Source organism: Apis cerana, linkage group LG6 (assembly GCF_029169275.1).
Source record: "Apis cerana isolate GH-2021 linkage group LG6, AcerK_1.0, whole genome shotgun sequence".
NCBI lineage: Eukaryota > Metazoa > Arthropoda > Insecta > Hymenoptera > Apidae > Apis > Apis cerana.
The window spans coordinates 15,604,058-15,625,109 of record NC_083857.1 but is presented as its reverse complement, the minus strand read 5'-3'; the positions used below and the strand labels follow the sequence as shown (position 1 = coordinate 15,625,109).

Here is a 21,052-nt window from a genome sequence, read left to right as displayed (position 1 = left end):
TATAACGAAATGAAAAACAACATAAGAATTTTTGATTGGTATCAAGGCCAATAATAAGTTACAACAGTAAGAATTTTATTAAAAATTTATTAAAAAATTGAATTAAAAATAATATTAAGAAAAGAGGAAAAAGCAAAAAATCTTAAATTAAATAAATCGTGAAATATCGGCGAAATATTTCAGATGTAATGTGTAATTAAAAATAAACGCACGGAATAATTATAGATAAAGAAAGGAAATATAAATATAATGGGAGAAAGAGATATGGTTCTCAAAAATTGAGAAAGTAAAGCCATCTGTAAAAACGCAAGAAATAAATAGAACGAATAAAAAAAAGGATAAAGAATGAAAATAAGAATAAGAATTAACTATTAGCGCCACCTTTATCTTTATGCTGGAACTTCTCGTCTCTGAAGTTGGACTAATAATAAGCAATAATCTATTTAAAAGAAAATAAGAATTTTCAAATAAATACATAAAATTAACCAGTCATATTAAAATAAAACAATAATCAAATTCTATACAAATTCTATCTGAAAAAATCATAATACGAGCTAGAATTATAATTGTCAAATAAATGACTGAAAGAGAATGAATAATTTAATTCATGAAAAAATTTTAATTATAATGATAAATGCATGTTAGTAAATATTAATATACAAATGATAAATAATATATAATTACGAAAGGAAATATGTATACGCAAAAAAATCACATATTTCAAGAAAAAATATTGATAATACGATAACATATTTTAATTTTGATCATCGAATTATAAATTAGGAAGATAACAAATCGAAATATATCGAGTGAAAAACGAACGCGAACCTTCAATTTCTTGGAAAAGCTATTATTATTATATTATGAAAATTATGTTAAATATATTATATTATTATATTATGAAAAAATATCATCAGTCTCGAGTAAACATTGAATGAAAAAAAGAGAAAAATATACAAACATTACAAATGAATTTTGAAATGCAATATATATTATAATTTAATTTAATAAGATAAAATTAACTTTATTATATTTATTCGATACAGATAAAAAGTTTATAAAAAATTTATTCTAAATAAATACAAAGAAATGAAATATTAAAATCATTAGCTAGAAATTATCGTGACACAGATTATAAATCATATTTCCTTCGAAGCCATTTCGATAATTTACCCAAATGAAAATCAAAACTGTAAAATAAATGTATAAAAAACTATATTATAATCAAGCAACAAATAAATTTAAATTTTAACTCAATAAAGCACTATCAGTAATCTTGATAATGTATGGAATAATGATCAACGAAAAATGCATAAAATAATTCAAAAATTAATTAATTTTGTTATTATAATAATAAATGGATTATTAAATAAATGAAATTGACAATAATTTATAAATTCGATAACAAAATATGAATAAAATTACTTACTATAGAATCAAATTATCGAAGACGGTTGCGATCGTACGTCCTACTCCATTGACTTTCCACAGAAGACTGATGCCGCGTCGTGCCTCATAGCTCGTCTAGTGTTTTTCTGATTGGCTGCCGCTGTAAACCATTTTACAATCACATCTATTAAAATATTGAATAATAAATTTCAATTTAATATTTATAATATTTATAATTATTGATTTATTTATATATCAGGAATTTTTAATTTATTAATTATTTATTTGATATATATATTTATATATTTTTTATGTATTGATTTATTTATTGATTATTAATTTATTATTTATTTACCGATATCTATAACATTTCATTTATTTATATATTTATATATAATTAAATATTTATATATTTCTTTATTTATTTTATATATATAATATATAATTAAATAAATATAGTGAATGAAACTATTGTATATAATAAAAATTTGATTTTGTATATAATAATATTAAATTATGCATTTTGCATTTAAAGTATTCATTTTTTTAAAATATATTTGATTCGTGAATATCTGTAATGCACACGTTTATTTGCGAATATTTAAATTAAATACATTTTTTTGAAAATACTTATTATATGTATTTGCTTACGACGATATATATATTTACAAATATTTATTGTATATATCTTTATAAAATATAGCTTTATAGTTTTTCATATAGTTTTAAAATACAAATGTATTCGAAAATGTGACAATTTCGATATTCGCGAATGCTAATATAGTTCTTAAGATAGCAGAAAACTATCTTGTTTATCTACGAATGGTAAGTTATATATTTTTGGTACTGATAGGATTTGGATTTGTTATGTTTTTTATATAATGATAATAGAAAGTAATTACAAATATCTCAATACAATATAATTTATTTGTTCTCTATTTTGTAGTTAGTTTAAAACTTTCTTTCTATAATATATCTTCCTGATGATAACTTTAAAAATATTATTTTGATATATAATACAAAATTATTAAATATATTTTGTGTTATTTATAATTATGCAATTTAAAATTTAAATTTTATTTTCATGTTTTATTTTCATGTTTATCTACCTTAACTATTTTATTTTAGCTATCGTATTTACAGTATCTATCAATAGATGACACTAATTGTATGATAATGAATCTTTAAAAAAGGCTTTTCGTTCAACATTTGATTTTGTCGATAACATGGTACAATGTTACATAAACATCAAACAACGATGCTTACATAATTTGAGGTTTAAGACACTAGGAGAGGTGTGTATAACGCAACGTATAAACCATTCGTTATAAGCGAAATATTTACACGCTCATGTAACCAACCTCTTACGCGCGCGAATAGTTGTTCCGACCCTCTCCTATATAATGTGACGTTACAAGGTAAGAAGATCCGTTTCGTAACGTGCTATGAATGTTTCAAAGTTAGCAATTTCGTCTCTTTTAGATTATGTTTTAATTATTAATGAAAATTAAATAAAAATAAGAACTAACTAGTGCAGCTTTTCATTTACTTAAGAACCGCAAATTTTCTCGAATATAATAATTCTCGAATAAATCTGAAAATAGATTAGAATTTTGATCTACGTTTTTTTATTTAAATTTATACAATTCTGAATTTTTTATTTATTTTTTAACTGCAATTAAAATTATAAATCTATTAAAAAAATTTTTTTTAAATTTATAAATAATTATAATTTCAAACTTAATAAATTGATAATAACTTTGAGTAGATAAAACTTTAACATTAATTTTTGAAAAATATATTATTCTAATTTCAATATATATTTATTCGCTAAAAATTTCAATAAATCGAACCATATTTCGTGTGATAATTAAGTCATATATGTCTCCAAAGCAGTTTACAAGCAAGGAAGTAGACCGCGCGAAATACGAGGTTAACTTTTACCCCGCGAATTGTGCAATTGTATAGTCAACTGCATCATGACCAGTTTCGTTTATTTCTTTTCACATAACCCAGATATGACGATGAATATTCTCAATATCGACAATTTGTAACACTTTTCTCTCCCTTCTCGCGTCTTGTAATCCACAGCGTTTACGTAATGTCGGTAATATAACCAAATGTATGTAACGCTTGCATAAGGTAAACCCCTACCTAGTCTATACGCCAACCGACAGCGCACAGCCGCGGCATAATCTATTGTTTGGCAATAGTTATAGTTCGTTGTGTAACGGACTAGTTAATGGAGACGATCGATAGATAACGCCGTTACTCGATGAAAGTAAAAATGAAGAGTGAAAGATGCAGAACTAGATCCTGTCAAAGAGGCACAATAAAAAAAGATATTAAGAATTTACATTTGAATCGTCTTTCCGTTCCTTAACCTTTTTTTTTTTTTTTGTTATTTCATCAGACGAATCTGAACTAATGATCCCGTGCATATCCTTATAGTGAATCATGTTACCGACAAATACAAAATTACGGAATAGATTTTTATATGATTGCGTATGATCGATTGATTCTTTATAAACACTTCTTTATACATAACGAGAATTTAATGATTGTTATCATAAAAATCGTGTAATCGGTGATCGGTCTCCGTGGTTAATCATGCTATTTTGTTAATTATTTCTTTGTTATAAAGATAAAATGTAAAACAATTGATTTTCTTTTTTTATAAAATATAGGTTAAAGCCGATGTCGTTTGAGGAATTAAAAGTGAGATCTTAAGTAATGTTTTCTAGAAAATAAATATTTTATGCCGTTACATAGTACGTACATATGTGTTTATAGCTTATAAAATACTTTCGTAATATATTCGTGATTTTTTCACAATCATACTCGACTAATTTATTTTAAACAAGTCATAGTCATTGGCAAACATCATATGCAATGTAAATGATTAAATAGCTTTCGCGATGAATTAATTTCATTAATATATGCTTATAATCCATAAATTTAAAACATAAAATTTATAATAAATTTATCGAAGGGATTAATGCGAAATTATCAAGTCTGAACACGAAAGGAAAATATTACGAAACTGTCTGGCGATGAGTTTAAATGACGTCCACACTTCTTAATGGTCATTTTATGTAACAACAATTCTACGTCGTTCAATATCTCGAGCGAATCACTTGCTTCTTGCCACTAAACATAAATGCGTATAATATTATTTTATTTGCTGATTTTTATTGACATAAACATCCTGTGCAACGTTATTCTAGATACGTAATTTCTATATTGATCATAAATATTGATCATAAACTAAATAAAAAATGAAACACATAAATTTATTGAGTAAAATTGAAAAATATAAGGTTAAGTTGCAGAAATTCAGTACGTATAATTAGTCCTTTCACTATTATTCGCGCTTTATATATTTCGCATTTTTAACTATCAAATCGTATAATTCCTAAGACGTCTTGTTGTAACCTCGGCACCAGATGTAGTTGCATGTCCAGGTTAAGAGTTTTCTAATCGGATTTTGCAAGAGCTGCGGTTCTCCAACCACCGTAATCTGCATTGCGACGCAGTTAAACTGATTACTGAATATACGATCGTTTGGTTTATGCATGGTCACTATAATACCTTACACTAACAATCAACGATGAACAAGTGCTATAGTTATATGTCTTCCAGTGTCTGTTTTGAATTGCAACTCTCTTCTGGGAATCATTGTGAAAAGAAACTTTTCACAATGCAACCTAACCTCATTTGTTCTCTTAAATTTTAAGAGAAAAAATTATTCTCCGAGATAATTCTATATAATAATAATATAATAATAAATTTTTTAATAAATTTTTTCTAAATTTCTAATAAATTTAAAACATTTTAAGAATTAATTGAATTATTGTCAAAATACTCTTTACATCATTACATTCCATTGTTTAAATTGATATATATGACAGTCTCATCTAAAACCAATCTTCTAACTAAACGCATATTTTCCGAGCCAAATATTCATTAAATCATTTTCATGGCGTTTCATTTCCTAAAATAAATTTGAATATTTCAGCTAATAAAAAGAAGAATAATTCGTTGTTTTCATTTAATGTTACTTCATACCAAATAATTATTGGAATGTTAACGTTCAAGAGATAAATTATTTTATTTTTCCATTATGTTCAAATTTTTATTGTGATTAATTGAAAGAATACTATTTATTAAACTATAGCCACGCGATAGCAGTTCCGCAATCATTTTTTTTTATTTTTAATATCGGTTCACCATAAGCAGCCAGTCGAACAAATCGCGATAGCACACAGTCGTATATGCTTTTAAACCGATTTATACTCCCACTCGTCTTACATAAGCGAGTCAAACCCGAGATACTTTCACGTCCAGATTTTTGTTCCCCATTGTAGTAAACTGTGACCGTGTGCTCCAACATTCAAACCACGGCCAATTATGAGAACGCATTCGTTACATAGTTGCTTATGATATCATGCGCGGTTACATGCAAACGTTTATTATGCAAAAAAATAAAATTGTTTGTCAATGTTGCAATCTTCGTAAAAAAAGAGGATAATAAATTTAAAGATAATCGTTTGATATTTTTTTTTATTCAATATTTTCCTTTCAATATCGGTATGAATATTAATTCTATCTAAGAAAAATTTTTTCGAATAAGAGAGTTTACAAAATTTTGTAAATATATTACGAAATAATTGGAAATTAAACAATGAATATTTATCACATAGAATATATAATTAATTCCAAAAATATTTTCACGATATAATAATTTATATATTTTATTGGATAATCAGTTTATTAGATAATTCAGTTTAGTTCTACTGCAATAAAAAATTATTCAATTATGATTATAATTTATATTGAGAAAGAAATATATCATTTTATTATTATATATTATTATTAAATTCGAAAAGGAAACTAATAAAATAATAATTTATCGTTAATAAATCGATACTCGAAGAAGTTGAGGTTATTCAATCGTGTTGCAAGCTTAGACAAAAAATAAACAGGAATATTATTCAAATTATTATTTTTTATTAAATCACGTATCAACCACTATGTTAATTTTTTCATGATAATAACACCTTATTATAAACTTAACCTAACTTTTCTCGTTTTTCTCGCTTTTATATAATATGTTTACACATTGATATATTCGTAATCTAAATTGGTTTTCAATAATTTAGATATCGTTTTAATATGCTTACAATTTAACTATTTAAATCTTTGCGCAACAATAATATATCGTTTTTACTCTTATGAGATATTTACACAATCGACCACCCACATGTAGATAAGGGCTAGTTTTCAACGATACTAACCACAGTCTAGTTCATGAATAAAAGACACCGGCCATAAAGCAACATACGAGTTAATATCTCTGTGTGCAATGAGCAATGAGCGTTAATCTTTCTGGTTTATTGTCTACAGTAGAACTGGTGATTCAGATCTGTCCTTTGTAGAATAATTTTCTATGCAACGAAATGGCAGCTGTTGCAACGTGACCTATTATAATAGGAAGATAAAGTCTCTTACGAGATTGCTATAAAACTTTGCGTTGTTCTCTATCCAATTACTCTGATGAATATTTCATTAGTGATGAATTACACGATTCGATATAATTTGAGCAATCATTTTTTTTGGGCAATTTAAAAAAAAATTGAACAAAAAAATATAAAAAAATCGAATTGAATTTACGATCGTGGTTTCGTTTTATTGGATTTTATCTTTGGTATTTGGAAAAATGAAAAACTATGAGATAAGAATATGAGATATTAAAGTTTTGATCTGATAATAATTATATATTTCAAATATTATGACAATTAAAGCACTTATAGCAATCATTAATGAACGTTTAATATTTTGAATAAAAAATTTCCATGTGATTATTTAATTAAATTTACTTCAAAACATTAAAATATTAAAATCACCTACAATTATGCAAAATATATCTTCTGTAGAAGATATAGATTTTTATAAAAGGAGTTTCGCATCTCGATCGAAATCATTCGTATGGGAATATTGCAAGTTAAATAATTACGAACAATCCTCTATTAGCATATCTAGAGCAACGTTCAATTACGATAACGTAATCCTTTCTAAGCCGACAAACAGGGAACAAATCCGTCGCCTTTCTCACGACTCGACCGGGGTTCGAAATTCATTTTGATGTATCGTGATTCCCTTGATTTATGCGCTATGCATCTCGATAACTTGTTAAAATGTCCAAGTTGATATAGGTATATAAGAGATATAAGTAGAGATAAATACTTTAAGATAGAAAACTAGAAGGTTGTGTGAAAACGTGATTTTCTATCTTCACGGTTAATTTATTTGCCTGCATTGAAAATGTTTCGTTTAATTTACGTTTAATCTATTATTATTACATTATATTATGATCTCAATTCGTGTATTATGGATTTTATTTCACGAGATTTGTTCTACACGTTTATGGATATATGCTTATCTTAATGTTTAATAAAAATATAAATCGATTTCTATTTTCTTTATCATAGATCGACGATAAATCGATGTTTAACTAATCAAATTATATATATACATATATCGTAATGTATTTCCGATAATTGACATTTTAATAATATATAATAGTAGATATTCGAATTAGCGTTCGACTGATGTTTGAATAAGAGATGGATGATTACAGTATATTGGATAATTGGAGATGGAAGATCCAAGTTGGGAAGATTAGAATTTGAATAATCACAGAACTTAAATTGAAAAGATCTAATTGAATGGTTTGAAGGATCCAAATTGGATGATCCCATATTTGGAAAGTCCAATTTATGTGATTCGAGTTGCGAGTATTCAATTTGGATGGGAGTCCCAAATTTGGAGAACCTAATTTGTGTGAACCCAAATTAAAAGGATTTAATTTGTATGATTCGAAATAAGAGGATTCAAATTTGGAGGATACAATTTTGAGTAGTCCAAAATTTGGAGGACCCAAATTGACTGGGCCCAAATTAAAAGGATCTAATTTATACGATTCAAAATAAGAGGATTCAAGTTGAATGATCTTAAATTCGGAGGATTCAATTTGAGTGGTCCCAAATTTCGAGTTTCGAGGATTCAATTTGAAAGGTCCCAAATTTGGAGGACCTAATTTGTGTGATCCCAAATTAAAAGGATTTAATTTGTATGATTCGAAATAAGAGGATACAATTTTGAGTAGTCCCAAATTGAGTGGGCCCAAATTTGAAGGACCCAAATTGAGTGGGCCCAAATTAAAAGAATCTAATTTATGCGATTCGAAATAAGAGGATTCAAGTTGAATGGTCTTAAATTCGGAAGATTCAATTTGAGTGGTCCCAAATTTTCAGGGCCCAATTTGGTTAATTTCAAATTTCGAGATAATTTAGATGACTCGAGTTGAGATAATTCAAGTTGCCTAATTTTCTATTCAATTATATACACACATTTATGCACAAATATAGTCAATTATTACTATGAGTCACGGTGTATCGATCCTCTCTTCTCTCTCTCTCTCTCTCTCTCTGCATCTCTTTCTCGTTTCGACATCATATGGTGCAACATTGTAAAATTACTCGTTTCGAACATAATTATCGAGTATATACACGCATGAAACATCGATCGAAACTGGACGGTGGCGTGAATCGAGAAATCGGTGACAAAAAGTGAATGTATTGTGCGTGCACGTCGAAGCACAATGAAGATTCTCATTAATGAGGCCTTTTAATGACGGTAACGAGCGACTCGCGACCGCTTTCGAAACGACACCGGATGCACGCGTAGGGTATCGCTGCTAAACCGCGTTTGTACTGATGCAATACTTCGGACATGTTGTAAGCGTACAAAATTCCAAATAATTTAGTTAATTAAATAAGAATACTAGATTTGATACGATTTTCATAAATATTGATTTAAAAAATTTTTAATAATAATTATAATAAATAATAATTAAATAATAATAATAAATAATAATAAATAATAATTAACATTATATTTATTTCAAGATGCTAGATTTATTTCACATTTCAGCAAACGACAGAGGACGGATAAGCATAAGAAAAATTAATTAAAATTAATTAAAAAAGGCACGTGATTGGGTAAACGTATCGATTAACACGATTAACGATCATGATATAATTTTTTATAATTCATTTTTGTTTTCGTAAATCTATTTCTTTTTTTCTCTTTTTTCATGTAATAAAATATACTTACATTTAATTCAATTACCAATTTGATTGGCGAAATAAGAAGATTGATAATGTTTTTACGAGCCTTCCAGTTAGATTTGTACATTTCTGGTCGAAAGTATTAACACGCTTGCTATTGAGAAATTTCCAACAGATTCGGAATATCAGAACGAAATGTACGAAGATATATTTAATATTGGCAATTATCGAACGATTCACGATGAGTAGAAAGTATTAAGTTTGTTAAAATAATAAAGTTTACAAAATCGAAGATTTTAAGAGAAATGGATTGCTGTATTCTATACTTTTGAACGTTAGTGTACGTACAAATTCAAAATCGCCTAATATACGACAACGTAAGAGTCGTTAAATGCATTAATGGCCGTTACGCAATAACCCATATCTATATAATCTTACGTAATGTCGTAGCAAATAATATCGTGGAATGTAAATTCATTAACGTGTTCGGAAAATGATGTTTCGTACGTTAATTCGAGGAGCTAAAATTTATTTTTTCGCTTTTCATAATTTTTTTATGTGTATTTTAAAAGTTAAAAACATTTTAGAATATATTCGCTCGTTAATATATTTCTAGAGAAAGGAAAAAAATCTAACGTATTTCTTTTTCCATTCGATTCGTTTCTATATTATCCATGGAAGTAACGGATCAATATATAAGAAAAAATAGGAAAAATCCAATCATAATTCATCGAATGTCACTTGGAATTGTATTTCCACGATGGTTTGATTGATGGAAAAAACTTCCGTGCTAGAATCCTCTAGTACAATTGAATTAATGCTACTAATGAAATTTTCACAAGAGACGAGTTGGTAAAAAAAATCCTCTTGCATAATGGTTAAGTTCAATTACGAAAAAGTTTCTCAAATTATCCAAAATCGTAAAATAACGATTAGAAATAACTCTGCAACTTATATATAAAGCGGTTATTAGTTTGGAAATTATATAAGATTATCCTGATGATAAATATTGTTATTATCTCGAAGTCTCCAATAATGTGTGATAACGATTTTCCTTCGTATTCATTTCGTTAAACTTGTAACAAAATTATCAAAGAAAAAATTGAATAATCATAGCTCTGGTACAAAAATAAAAGTTTATAAATAACATAACGAGTATGAATATAATTACATACTATGTGGGAATAAAAATTTGCGAACGAGAGAACGAAATTTCACGAAACGATTATTTTCAATTAAAAGAAAAAAAAATTCTCATGTTCCAATAATTATGAATTTATCTATCTCCAGATTTGAATATTCGATATTCTGATCGAATTACGATTACGCAATTTTCAAGAATTGTTCAGCACACAATATATGTGTAATATTTCTGATACAGAGTTGACTATCAATATTGCCATTGATAAAATAACAAATAACGACGAGATAATTCTATTCTACTATCCAAATCTTCCCGTTTCCTTTTTCCAACGTAAAACGATGATGGCAGATAAAGCAGGTTATGTGGGCTTCGATGTAAAGCTCGTAACATCTAACTCGAAGGAACGAGTTACTCAACGTGCCGATTGTTACGTGAGCGGTAGTTCTGTAACAAGGCGTTACAGCGTCCCTCGTTACGAATTCGTTGGATCAAGCGTGGAACGAAACAACGTGACGCGAATATCACGCATATTACATCCTTTCCACCGATTTTTCCATCAGTCTCGTCTAACCTTTTGGGAGAGGTTTCCTTGATCTAAAATCTGAAAAGATGAAAGGAAGATTTGAGATGAAAGAAATTCCTCATCGCTCGTTCCTTCGAGATTTATATAAGCTTAATGATAGTGAAATTTTTTTCTGTATTTGAACTGCAGGTAATTCTCTTTAGAATCATTCGTGGAACTACTTTTTCTTCGTGAAGCTTCTTTCTTCCTGGAGAATTTCTTGAATCGAAATGGTTTTCAATAAATCGAATTCGATCTGGAAAAATGTAATATTAGGAAAAAATTTTTTTTATTTAATATTAAAGAAAGATTGCTTTTTTATAGAAATATTTTTATACAATTTTTAGAAATATTCGATATAGAAATTATTTATTTAGTCGTAATCAATAAATACAATGATTCGATTTGTCCAAAATAAAGTTGTCTATTAATATCGACAATATTGGTAAAATATCAATAATAAATGAAAGTAACTAGAGTCGATAACAGTGTGAAGTAAAAATAACTAGAATTAAGATATGGATAATAGATGAAAATTATTATAATTTTTTTCTTATTTATTAATTCCTTGACATATTCAAAATATCATTAAGATATTAATAAAATGAATAAAAATAACTTAAATAAATTATAATATAATTTTTCAATAAATATTCGATATATTTATAATATCGATTTTATTATAACTTATTACAGATAATATTTTTATCTTAATAATAATTTATAATAATAAAAATAGGAATTCCAATCATTTCTCTTTTTAACGATATTATCAATATATAGAAAGCTATCAATAATCGATAAAATATCGATAATAATCAGCAGTCACGACTCTAGTCAAATTCAACTGAAATAGTTATCTATCGATTTTCTACCTAATTCACGAATATAACAAAGAATATATAAAAATCTCAAAAAGGTAAAATTTGTTAAAATTCAATTCGTAAATTTATTCAGTATTGATTTAATTGAAACTCATAATAGACGAAAGGAAAGGATAATTTAATCGTGGAAACATCAAAATAACCAAACAATCATTTTCCACCGTTTAAGAAACGATAGCCCATATTTCATTCGGGACACAGAACAAATTCGGATCAGTTTTGATATGCAACATTGTATTTAACACACCATTTAACACACCTTCACCTTATTTCATTTATCTCTCTAATTTTATCGCATTTGGCTGGTGCCACACCTCCATCAGTAACTATAGATATTGCACGTGCATTTACTTGAGGCAACGTACGATGTGATTGAAACGTTGGCAACGAGTTCGAAGAAGGAAAGATGATTTCTCGAAGGTTTTTCGATCTAAATATTATCTTAAATCAGTAATCAGATTTTATCTTTGAAATCTTATTTTTAGCATAATAATTATAAATTTACTTCTTGCTTTTTTGTCTTTTTAATAGATGTGAAGAGGAAAGAAGAGATGCGAGGCTTTTACATAACATCATTGTTAATATATGATAAATAGTTAAAAGATTGATTATAAAACGAATGTAAAAAGCACAGTAAAATGTTGGTTAAGATTTATTTATTCATATAAATAAACTTTTATTAAGAGTCTTTGTTTTCAAGTATAGAACAATAAATAATTTGATTTTGAGATTTTATTTTTGAAATTTTATTTTTATAATAACTTAACCAAAGATTATTATTAATAATTTTGAGTTTTCAATAATTCATTATGTTTTATTTTAATTCAATCTAAACAAAATTAATCTAAAAATATAAATTTTCACTATAAATTTTCAATAATTATATTTATTCATTAATTATTGTTCTAACCTAAATAGACTAAAGATTATTAATAATTTTGTTTTTATAATAATTTTATAATAATTTTTTTATGATAATAATTCCACGTTCTAAAATACATTGAAGATATTAACTTTCAATTCCTGAAACTTGAATTTTTTAGTATTTGAATAAATCTTAATATTTGAATAATTACTTTAGATAACAAATATAGATACAATATTATTCTTAAGAATGCAACAAGTTCAAAATCGAAGAAGCACGGATCCAATACTAAACCATGCATTCCATGCATTATGCATGTTTCATAATTAATCATGCCACGCCCTCAACAAAAGCATCAAGGTACATGGCCTTATGCACACCTTCCACGTATGCGTGCAAACGTTCTGAAAGTTGCACCCTTTGCATTCTGAGCAAGAAAGATGGATGACGGATAACGGGCGATATGCAAAATATGGAAGAATTTGTGGAAGTTTGTAAAAATATATGGAAGTTTTTATAAATAAAACTATATAATAAATTATATAATAAAACTCTTTGAATTTTACAAATTCTTTAATTTACAATATTCGTTAAAATTAAAAATTATAGGTCGAAACAAATTTTTTAAAATTCTTTACAAGAAATTTTATGAATTTGTAAAAATTTTAATAAATTCTGAAAATTTTTAAGTTTGCATAGATTTTATCCAGTCGACTGATAATTATCTGATCTATGTAGTATCATTGACTTGCACGAAATTCAATTTTTATTTTTAATTAATTTTTAAACTTTCGATTAAACCATTCTTAGAAAACTAATTAAATTTGCACCAATTAAAGTATATAATTCAGCAAAAAAAACATATTGATTTCGAGATATAATAAAATGAAAGACATCTCGTAAAAATGCAAAAAATACTATTTTTATCTCGAACAATTGCAATGAGGAAAACTGTTAGAATTAAGATTAAGAAATATATAAAAATTATTATAAGAATTATTATTATTGTATTATTGTATTATTGTTTAAGTATATTAATTAATTCCATTTCGAAATATATAATTATAAATAATATTATAAATATATATATTATATATATTTATATAATTATAAATATATAATTATAAATATATAACATTTTTATTATATATCAAACATAAAAAAATATTAAAATTTATTGCAAACTATGAAAAGTCGAGTAAAGAAGATTATGAATACCAAGAAAATCGATATAATTGTGAAAAAATATATATTGCAGATACGAAACATATGTCACATATTATCGATATCATTTTATTTCTGTTCGTTCAGTAAAGTTGAAAGTGTTATCTGTAAAAAGATATAAAAGATAACTTCGAATAATTTTATATATGTATAAAATAAAAGGAAAAAAATATGGATAACATTGTAATAAAATAAAAATGATGATTGATCGTGTATTAAACAAGAAATAAATTTTATATTTTCTTGCTTATTTTTAATTTAATTTTAACATGTAAGTAATCAAATCTCATCGAGCAATTTGAATTTTAATTAATGGTTAAAAAAGATGGAAATATTATATAATGACGGCGACAGAGTTCCGTTTAGAGGTAAAATAGTTGGCATACCGTTTTTCTAAGATCATAATCGATAAATCGCACTTGTTTGCTCGTTAAAATGATATTTTAAAACATGTCGATATTTATTGACAGCATAATGCACGTGATTATTCATCGTCTTCCATGGCTAATAGAGCTCGACTATAATAGTTGATAAATGAGAATGAGATTTCTTCCTTAAAATGTTTAATTATATTAATAATTTCTTAAAAAGAATAACATATGTAAATACTGATCTTTATATAATGATTTATTTACAAAAAAAAAGAAAATATGATATAATTATTTTTATATAATAAAATTTGTGCATAATTATTTATTATGAAGAATTTAATTTTAATAAAAATTTCTATATATATAATGAGTATAGTGAGAGTATAATATATTACATATAAAACATTTCATTTTTCAACAGAAAATCTTTTTGAATAGATAAAATTAATTTCCAAATTTTCATTTTTTCATATTTTATGTACAATTTAATGGAAATACTCTTTATAAGAGAGTGATAAAACACTAAAACTTAAATATTTTTCTTGTACTATTATAAAGTTATATTTTAAAAAAATGAAAATAATATTAACATTTGAAATGATATATAATTAATTAGAAAATGGATGAAAACGATTATATGAAAATTTCTGTAAAAGTGAAGTATTTGTATAATTGGATACATTCCAAGTATCATTATATTTTAATATATTTTGTAATTTGTAAATATTTTTCGTTAATAATTTGTTAATAAAACTTTTACAAAAAAAATGTTGAACATTTTTAAGATATCTTATATAAGAAAAACCATTATATTATATTTTCTATTTTTTTATAGAAATAATTATAATATAGGAATAAATTATACTTACTCGCAATTGTATCACTTTCCCTTTAATTTTCCTTTTTCTTTAATACTTTTTATAATGGATCGATCTTTAATAGTTTTTCATTAATCTTTTTAATTTCCTTATACGAATCATATGTGCATTGTGATTTTCTCTTTTCAAATACTTTTTTTTTTATACAACTTTAACGCTATAATATAATGAGAATACTACAAGGAGAAATATCGACTCACATGTAATCTGTTGCTTTACTGTAGAGGTTAGGAATGGAATCACAATCGCATTGTAATTCGATACACGAGTTGCGCCTGAAGTTGCAACCAAATCTAATGCCATTTATTCAGTCATAGAGCAATGATTTCGAACTTTTCACCTCATGAATCTATTTATGAGGCGTTGCAATGATCAATAGCTGTTATTAAACTTATTACGATGGATTGCTTTATAGCATTTATAGCAAATTTCTGTAAAATAACAAATATACAAATATAAAAGTTTGGAATTACATTAACATGTTCCATAAAAATTTAAATTTTAATCTAAAAAAGAAATCAAATTAGAATTTTGTTAGTATTGGAAATTTGTTAATTTATGAAAATAATTATAATTATTTTTTATATTTATGGTATAATCGAATTAATAAGAAAATCATTAAAAAATTTAATATAATTATAATTGGAAAGGATTCTAAATTTTCAATCGGTAATGTAATTACATAAATAAATTTTCTTTTAATTACTAAAACATGTTTATGCATCGATCATTAAATAGAATAAATATCTAATATTGAAATAAATATTATTCAAAATATATAATAAATACATTAAATGTGGTTTCGACAATGTTTCTTTTTTTCAAAAAATTGATTCTATAATAAATATTTTTAATTAATAAGATATTTAAGAACAATTTTCGAGCAAAATTTTTTAAATTGTGTATCATAAATCGAATATAGAAAAGTTCAAGATTGACAATTAAAGATTAAAAACATAAGAAGGATGTCGGTAATGAATTTTTCAGAAACCATAAAATTAGCTTGGATAAATAGCAAGATTTTTAAATTATATTATAAAAAGAATTTTGTTTTATAAGAAAATTATACTTTATTATTGTTAGATTACATTAAAAGTCAATGACGTAATTTATTATAACATATTTAATTTTCAATTTATTAACACACACAAATGCATATCAATATGTTGGACAGAAGTAAATAAATCTATGAATTAAATCTTTGAATAAATTGTTTCATAAATCAAGGATAAGTATAAGCAAATAAATGAAAATACATCTTACGACAATATATCTTTATACATATATCGATGTATCGATGTATGATATATCGATTTCACGAGAAAGGATTAAAAAGGATCGACTTAATTAATTGCATCATATACAATCGGTTGATACTATGAAATGAGAGAAGAGAATTAATTAATCCTATCCATAAATAATGAATGGAGTAAATAACAAGTAACTGTATTCGCATAGTAAAAAAAAAAAATAATAAAAAAAAATAATAAAAAAATAAAGGTCATTATAATGAAAAGGTTTTAATGAAAAGGATGTATCGTTGAATGAAAGAGGATCGATTAAAATCGATAAAATCGATCGATCTTATTGCTGTTTGACACTATCGTCAAGGATAATACTTGCCAGAAAGAGCAAGAGTCTTGGAAGGTTAGTTATGTAACTTCTCCGCCTGCTAACCTTTCCCATACTTTGATACTTGAAAAGTTCGTGAGAAATTATTGCGAAACTATAGCAGATTTCTAATCGTGACGAATTATTTAAAATTATTTGAATATTTAATAAAATTTATGTATTAAAGAGTTAGGTTAGAATTCTACGATAATATTTTATGTACTTTGGTATTAGTGAAAAATTTGTGATATCGAAATAAATTATTGGAAAATTATAGCAGATTTCTAGTCGTGGTTGTTGAATTAATCAGAAAAATGCATTATAATATAAATTAATTGATCGTTTTTAAATTTTAAATATCATGATATATAATCCAGAATATAAACATTAGATTTACTATTATATATATATATACATACATATCATATATATATATATATATATATATATATATATTATATGATTTATTTTATGTTTCTAATATAATCGATCATATGAATAACTAACCTATTGAATCATTTTATTATATTTTGAAAAGTTCTATTTTTCAAAAATCTTTCGAAAGCAAAATTTTTCAATAGTTATATAATATATTTTTTATTTAATTTAATTTAATTTTTAATATTTTTTATTTTATTAAATCATTGAATTTAGCAAACAAAAAAACTAATAAAACTTATAATAAACAAGTGATGTCTTGTTTGAAATCATGATCATATCGATTCATACATCGAAAATGTATCTGTAAAATATCAAAAAACAATTTTGAATTATCACAATTCGTCATCTATTTCATCAAGTAATCAAGGATAAAAAAGAGGCAATGTCCTATCGAGCTTACGTAACTCGCCATGTCCATGAATTTATCGATTTTATGGTTTATCGTCGACTTCGCTAATTTTCAAAAGACGATCCACTTCTCTGTTTGTCCGTGAAATTCATCGATTATAAGAGTGTTCTCGAAGTAGACAAATAGAAAGATGCATTTATAATAATCCATTTTTTGATAGATTCAATTTTTTTCTTTGAATTTTTATGATTTTTATGTGTTTTTAAATCAATTTTCTTGTCTAACTTATGCAAAATATATTATATTTAATTTTAATTAATAATTTTGTAAATTTAGCCTTACTTAACCTATAACTTGTGATTTTCAAGAAAATTATAAAGTTTTTTTTATTTTAATTTGCAACTATTTATCTTCTAATGAAAATTTTCATTAGAACATTTGCTTATTTAATATACCAGTATATTTAGCACTATTAATATTTATTTTACTTTATTAACTCTTGCAATTTTATTAATAACAATAATCAATAATAATTCTTTTTCAATTTGCACTTTTATCACTTTTTTTTCATGATATAATTATAAGAAAGAAAATATACATACAGGTGCAAAAGCATAAAAATAGAAAAATATTTCATAATAATGATCAAAGATAAAAGAGTAAAAAATATTCTGTGACATTGTTGTCGAGATCGATACATCAACATGAATGATGAAATGATCGGTGAAATTCGGTGAAACGAAATCCATAATCGAAATAGGTCATTTTACATAATATCCCAGCTGTTATTACTCATAGCTGGTTCCTGAACGCGTAGGTGGTTTCACGGAGAGGGCGAACAATAGATTACGGACATTTAGAGGAACAATGGAAATCGAGTTCATTATTCTCACACGGTTAGAAATAAAATTTGACGAAGGAGGGGAAAGGTAGGGTAAAGATGTGAAAAGTCGTGGAAATACAATTCGATTGTTCATCTTTGTTTATATGAAAATAAATTGTAGATTAATATGCATCACACATTTATATTTTATTGAGTGATTTTATAATATTCGATTCATAGATTAGATTGAAGATTTTTGGAAAGAAAATTTTTTATTAAAATTTGTAAAATGTTTAATATCTATATTTTTAAAATCAGATCAATGAATTTTATTTGATTGATTAATTGAAATATATATAATAATTTTGAAAAGTACTAAATTTTATTGCATTCTCTCCATAATTCAAAAATTTAAATTATCATTTATTTATAATTTTGATTTTGAGTAATTGGTATTTATATTGAACACTATTTTTTATCCTGAGCATTTAATTGATTAAATTGTAACATAAGAGATTAGATTATGTTAGGTTAGAAAAAATTAAATATTAATACACAATTTGCATTGGGATAGAGTATCTATATATATCTACAATATAAAGTATTTATAATATAAAAACTATTCGTTAAACATTTTAATCTCATTATGATACCATTACAATTCAAATGTAATTAACTTTTCATTCTCTATAATTTTCAATTTCAAACATTATCAAAAGAAATTATCAATACAAATTTCATGTAATCATTTTATTGTAAAATCCAATCGTTATTTTAAATAATCTTTTGCCATTTGTTATAAAAAAAGAACTAGTATTAATGATAGTGCCAACATCTGGAAGAATTCTGAATTATAGTTACTTATTATCTTTCTTCTAAATTACTTCAACTTTATTCTTTCTTTTTGTCGAAATTTCTATCATTTTGTTATTTTTCCTTTGATTTGTATTTGTTATAGATTTCATCATCATCAAATTAATTAATTAATTAATTATATAGAATTTTATAGAAAGATTGGATACATAAGGAATTGAAGGAAGATCGCAAGTTATCTAAATACTTATAAAGAGGTTAGAAATTAAAAGATTAGAATTCGAGAAAGTTTATAAATTTAAAGAACTAGAAAAGCATTGCTTATGTATAAATCTTTAATTTGCTTATAATTGTTATAGGAATTGGAGAGGGGTTGCAAATTATATGAATATTACAAAAAGGGATCGAGGAATTCAAGAGACATTACAAGATTCTATTTATAGAACTGGAAAAGCATTTCTCATTGCTCGTGATACACGAGTTTGTTCCCCTCGACACCGAGAGAATCGAAAGTTACGGCTTGCATTCTGCAACGCAATTCACCAACACGCTTGTGCGCCTACGAGCTTCTCGTATTATTATCGCAGCGTTTATATTTAGCGGCAATTAATCAGCTGTCGACCGTATCCGCTTCAGCTTGAGCTCCATTTTTATTATTTTTTAACAAATCTTCGTCGAGAAATTGTCGTCTATTATAACTCCTTCTCCATTATAACTCATGATCTATAGAGATTTTCCAATTAATTTCCTTTATTTATTAAAGAAAGAATTTATGTGTATATATGATAAATAAAAATAATCGAGAAGCATTATTTCGTACGATATCGTGACTTGTAAAATAAATATCATTTCCATTGATGGGATTTTATTTTATAAAAATTCTAAAAATAATAAAATAAGCGAAAATAATAATATAAAAAGCGTTTGATTCTCGAATCTAGATGTTTTAAAATAATATAAATCTATTTTGCTTATATGTTTCGAAAAACAAAGACTTTTCCTTTGTATATTATTATTATTATAATGCTACTATACTTGAAGAGTATATTATTTTTTTCATGAATTTTCATAAAGGAATTGTTGATGAGTATTTAAAAGCAAAGTACGTTAAGTAGCTATCATATATTAGTGAATTGAAACAACAAAAAAAAATAGAAAATAATCAAAGTCAAACAATTAAGATTTATCATCAGCTAGCTATCATAAGAATTGCTTTGAATATATAAAAAAAATATAAAAAAATAAATTAATTAATTAACATTGAAATTTAGTTGCCAATTAATTCAAAAAACTTGTCCAAAAAACTGAAAAAAAAAAAGAAACTAGGGATGAAACGAAAGAGAAGAAGAGGAAAAGAGGAGTCTCGTAACATGGTAATGCCACACGTTCAGTGGGGCATAGACATTACATAATAATACACGGGAGACATCAATGCGATACACAAACTGGCTATCAGAAACCTCGATGATATTATGCAATAAAAGAGAACACGAGTAACAAAGAATCGAGAACATCGCTGATACATATATAATCCATATAATCCAGCTTCTTTCCATCCTAATTACT

The 21,052-nt window shown here is 25.3% G+C and overlaps 4 long non-coding RNA genes across 4 annotated transcripts; 2 read left to right on the top strand and 2 right to left on the bottom strand.

Annotated features, from left to right (window-relative positions):
• Window positions 1–975: 975 nt before the first annotated feature.
• On the bottom strand, window positions 976–1,805 carry LOC133666327 (uncharacterized). The gene is made up of 2 exons (XR_009830368.1): window positions 1,430–1,805; window positions 976–1,190 (listed from the first exon to the last, which is right to left on the bottom strand). It is a non-coding gene; the product is annotated as an uncharacterized LOC133666327 (long non-coding RNA).
• Window positions 1,806–12,397: 10,592 nt separating this feature from the next.
• LOC107999667 (uncharacterized) lies at window positions 12,398–13,394 on the top strand. Its single transcript, XR_001766398.3, has 3 exons — window positions 12,398–12,531; window positions 12,643–12,751; window positions 13,193–13,394. It is a non-coding gene; the product is annotated as an uncharacterized LOC107999667 (long non-coding RNA).
• Window positions 13,395–13,538: 144 nt separating this feature from the next.
• On the bottom strand, window positions 13,539–15,829 carry LOC107999668 (uncharacterized). Its single transcript, XR_001766399.3, has 3 exons — window positions 15,441–15,829; window positions 14,587–14,753; window positions 13,539–14,305 (listed from the first exon to the last, which is right to left on the bottom strand). It is a non-coding gene; the product is annotated as an uncharacterized LOC107999668 (long non-coding RNA).
• Window positions 15,830–19,503: 3,674 nt separating this feature from the next.
• LOC133666326 (uncharacterized) lies at window positions 19,504–20,295 on the top strand. The gene is made up of 2 exons (XR_009830367.1): window positions 19,504–19,743; window positions 19,846–20,295. It is a non-coding gene; the product is annotated as an uncharacterized LOC133666326 (long non-coding RNA).
• Window positions 20,296–21,052: the final 757 nt, after the last annotated feature.